Below are 4,904 nucleotides of genomic sequence, written 5' to 3'. Positions count from 1 at the left end.
CAGCTATCAGACTGGGGACCTTGAGAGCACTCACTAGGCAGAGAATCTTAGGGTGGATCCCTCCCATTCTCTGAACCTCTGGACTCTTCTGTCGAGTGTGTATTTCAGAGAGATTTGCTATGATATCTAGGACATGTTACATCTCAGCAGTACAGCACCTGCCTAGAATCCCCCAGTGAGAGGCTGGGGTGTGGCTCAGTGGTAGAGCCCCTGCCTAGAATCCCCCAGTGAGAGGCTGGGGTGTGGCTCAGTGGTAGAGCCCCTGCCTAGAATCCCCCAGTGAGGGGCTGGGGTGTGTGGCTCAGTGGTAGAGCCCCTGCCTAGAATCCCCCAGTGAGGGGCTGGGGTGTGACTCAGTGGTAGAACACCCGCTTAGCCTGAATGATAGCCTGAGTTCCTCCTCCACTGCTGCAAAGGTAAGTGCTTTGCTATGGTCTGCTAGAGGACCATCTAGCTCCACTGTAGGCGCTCTAAGAACTGGAGTGAGGTAACAGATCTACCATCCTGTGGCCCCTTTTGCCATTTTCTGAGCAGTCTTTCTGACGCCTATACCTACAGCCTCTTCCCCCTTTGTTTGATGGTGAGGGTTCAAAAGAGACAAGAGTCAAGGCAGGTGGTAGTGGCTCACACCTTTACTCCCAGCATTCGGGAGGCAGAGGCAGATGGATCTCTGTGAGTTCGAGGCCAGCCTGGTCTACAGAGGGAGTTCTAGGAGAACAAGAGCTGTTACACAGAGAAACCCTGTCTCAAAAAACCAAAACAAAAAACACAAGCATCCACAGAGTCTTGGGCAAAACAGTCCTTCTTTCCTAGAGACAGTGACATGTTCTGGGATGGCATCAGTCCAGTCCTTCCGCTAGGCTGACACCCAGGCCTAAGCTGTGTACCTCCAGTTACTTTGCCAAGGGGGCGGGGATCACTATGTCTTTGGATGATTTTGTTCCTGTTTTTGGCTCTTCCTGTAGTTCTTTTCCCATCCCTACCCACCCCATGTTTTAGACAAGGTCTCTGTATGTACTACCTTAGAACTCATTGTGCTGCCCAGGTTGACCTTGATTGTCCTTTCTCAGCCTCCGAAAGTGATACACGGGCCACCAGGTCTGGCTTCCCTTTGGACTCTTACTACTTCATAGAGGAAAGCTATGGAGATCCAAGGGGAAGCCAGGTCTCCAATGCCTTTGCATTCTAGACCTAGTGGACCATTCATTGATTCACCAAATAAGATTAAGCATGTGTGATAAGGATGGCATTAGCCAATCAGGACAGGACACAGAATTGTCAGCACTGGAAGGGGTCTGTCCCTGGAAAAGTTTCACAGAACCAGGTTCAAGGAAAATCCATGCCTTTCTTTTATAGCTATGTTTTCAATGCTAATGATTGAATCCAGGGCTTCACAAACAGAAAGGCTTTGCCACTGATCCACACCCCAGCCCCTCACTGGGGGATTCTAGGCAGGGGCTCTACCACTGAGGCACACCCCAGCCCCTCACTGGGGGATTCTAGGCAGGGGCTCTACCACTGAGCCACCCCCAGCCCCTCACTGGGGGATTCTAGGCAGGGGCTCTACCACTGAGCCACCCCCAGCGCCTCACTGGGGGATTCTAGGCAGGGGCTGTACCAGTTGAGGTTTATTCCACTGGATCCTCTTAAGTACCAGGCAGCCTCTAGGCAGAGGAGGACTGCAGAGAAAGCACTCTGTGACTCTGATTTCAGGGATGGCTTGAGATGTTGTTTACACAGGTTCGTTGTCACAGCAATGTCCACACTGCTTGTTGACTTGACCTTTAGGTTCCAGCTATCAGACCACGAAGAAGAAAGCGTATTAGAGCACAAACCCTGTGAAACCCCAGAATGCGAACAGAGGCCCTGGTAGTAGAACCTGGAGGCGGAGATGGGAACAGAGCTAGGGGCAAGGGCTACGTTGCGTAACGGTAAGAGATAGCGTGACTGCTCATGGCTCAAAAGCTAAAGGTCTAGGTTGCTGCATTAATCATCAGGATGACGAAGAGGAACTAAATTAAGTTAGATATCAAAACGACTACATTGGAAAGATGTGGAAGTGAGGGTGAGCTGTGGGTTCAATAACCTTAATCATATATCCTGACTCAAACCAACCAACCAATCAAAAAAAATCATAAGTCTTCGATGACATCAGAGTCAGCACCTAAAATATCAGGCATAGGGGGTGGCCCAGCAGATAAGGATGCTTGCCTGAGTTCAGTTTCTGGGAGCAACATGGTGGAAGTTGAGAGCCGACTCCTGCGAGTTGTCTTCTGACCACCACACGCGTGCTGTAGCACATGGACACCAATGCCCACACCCCCACACACACTAAAATAGGGAAAAATAGTAAACATGCACACACACAAAACCTGACAACAAAACTCGGGGATAGAGCCGGCCCTGGTGACAAAGGCCTGTCATTCTAGCTACTCAGGGGACAGGGGGAGGAGGAGCAAAGATCTAAAGGTCTGTCTGGGTTACAGTGAGTTCAAACCTAGCATGAGTAACTTGGTGAGACCCTGCCCCAGAAGAAAACGTTTTCAAAAAGAGAGCTGGGGCTATAGCTTGGTGTCAGGCTGAGCACCGGCCTAGCAGGTGGAAGGTTCTAGTTCAATCCCCAGTCCCACAAAACAAAACTGGAGCTTAGGACAAAAGCAGTCACAAAAATACCAATTTAAAGTGTCTCTGTAGGAGTCATCAAGCCCCGCAACAAACAAACAAACAAAAAACACTAATTGGTTAGCTTGGAATAAGAACCAAAAGAAAGGAGAAAATGGGGTGAGTCTTGATCCCCTCTGGGCAGCCAGGATAAGCAAGTGGTGGGGGGTTGGCAGACAGCTAGTGTCTGTAACCAGCCCTTAGGCGTATCTTTTCTTAAAATTGAGAAATACGGCCGGGAGGTGGTGGCGCACGCCTTTAATCCCAGCACTCGGGAGGCAGAGGCAGGTGGATCTCTGTGAGTTCGAGGCCAGCCTGGTCTACAAGAGCTAGTTCCAGGACAGGCTCCAAAACCACATAGAAACCCTGTCTCGAAAAACCAAAAAAAAAAAAAAAAAATTGAGAAATACGAACTGTGATTTAATTTAAAAACTATTTCCTTGTGTGGAGAGACACACACCAGGATACGTTCTCCATGGTGTATGCCGTGGAAGTCAGAAAGCAATCTGTAGGCGTCATTGTTCCCGCTACCTGTGGGTTCTCGGGGATCGAATTCACGGCAATAGACTTGGCTGCAGGTGCCTTTACTGGCCGACTTCCCACCCCCATTAAAGAAGGGCAACTATGGCAGAATGTACCAATTGTGTGTATCATCAATAAGCTCTTGTCCCTGTCTTTTTGTCTGTTTTTTTAATAACTAGACGCTCCTTACTTACAGATTTAGCAATAATAAAACACAGACCTGTTTCTGAAGACCTTCACTAACCATGTATCATTAAACGTTCGCATTTGGTTATAGCCCAGCAGAAGCACAACCTCTCAGCCAAATTCTATTTATTTATTTATTTGATTTTGATTTTGATTTTTTTTGAGACAGGATTTCACTGTAGTTTTAGAGCCTGTCCTGGAACTAGCTCTTGTAGACCAGGCTGGCCTTGAACTCACAGAGTCCTGCCTCCCGAGTGCTGGGATTAAAGGCATGCGCCACCACTGCCCACCTCTTTGTCAAATTCTAGTTCACTTCACTTCTCTGTGCGATGCTGGGAAACTTCATGTAGTTAGAGCAGTTTGTGCTTCCTTGGCCGGGAACTGCTGAGTTCTGTCTTTTGCCTACTTGCGTTAATTAATCCTGCTTATTTAATTAATTAGCAGGGGCTCTTTATTCTGGACATACTCTTTGCTTGTAGTTGCAAATATTTTCTTCTAATTAGTTGTCTTTGGAAACGTGCTTGCTGATTTTTGACACACATCAAGTATTTATCTGTTTGTTTCCCTTACATTTGTCTCATTTGTTTGGTGTATAGATAGGTGTATGGTGCGGCGGCCAGCATGTGGAGGTCAGAGAACAACTTTTGGCAGTTGGTTCTCTCCTCCACCGAGAGTCCTGGGGATCGAACTCAGGTTGTCAGGCTTAGCAACATGTGCCTCTATCTGCTGAGCCATCTCACCAGCCATATTTAGTTATAGGTAAGAGCTCACTATGTAGTCTAGGCTGGCCCCAAAATATCATACCTAGCTTCTTCCTTTCCTTCCTTCCTTCCTTCCTTCCTTCCTTCCTTCCTTCCTTCCTTCCTTCCTTCCTTCCTTCCTTCCTTCCTCTGTTTCTTTCTCCCTCCCTCTTCCATCTCTCTCTCTCTTTCTTTCTTCCTTTCTCCCTCCCTCTTCCACCTTGCTCCTTCCTTCCTTCCTTCCTTCCTTCCTTCCTTCCTTCCTTCTTTCCTTCCTTCCTTCCTTCCTTCTTTCCTTCCTTCCTTCCTTCTTTCCTTCCTTCCTTCCTTCTTTCCTTCCTTCCTTCCTTTCTTCAAGTTCTGATAGCCCAGAGCTACCTCCTCATGTAGCTCCAGATGTTCTGGAACTCCTAATCCTCCTGTGTCTAACTCCCAAGCACGGAGATTACAGGTTTTCACTATCACACTCAATTCATGGTATTTTTTTTCTCTTCTTCCTTTTTCTTTTTCTGAGACAAGGTCTTGTTATATAACCTTGACTAGTTTAGAACTCGCTGTAGAGACTAGGCTGGACAGATAATCCTTCTGCCTCTGTCTCAGTAGTGCTGGGATTATCACTGTTCATCACCAAGCCTGACTTTTATGACATCCCTAAAAATATTTGGCCAAGTGGTAGTGGTGCACACCTTTAAAAAGATTATTTTAGGCCGGGCGGTGGTGGCGCACGCCTTTAATCCCAGCACTTGGGAGGCAGAGGCAGGCAGATCTCTGTGAGTTCGAGACCAGCCTGGTCTA

Source organism: Microtus ochrogaster, chromosome 2 (genome assembly GCF_000317375.1).
Source record: "Microtus ochrogaster isolate Prairie Vole_2 chromosome 2, MicOch1.0, whole genome shotgun sequence".
In the NCBI taxonomy this organism is placed as follows: domain Eukaryota; kingdom Metazoa; phylum Chordata; class Mammalia; order Rodentia; family Cricetidae; genus Microtus; species Microtus ochrogaster.
This window is presented reverse-complemented; position numbering follows the sequence as displayed.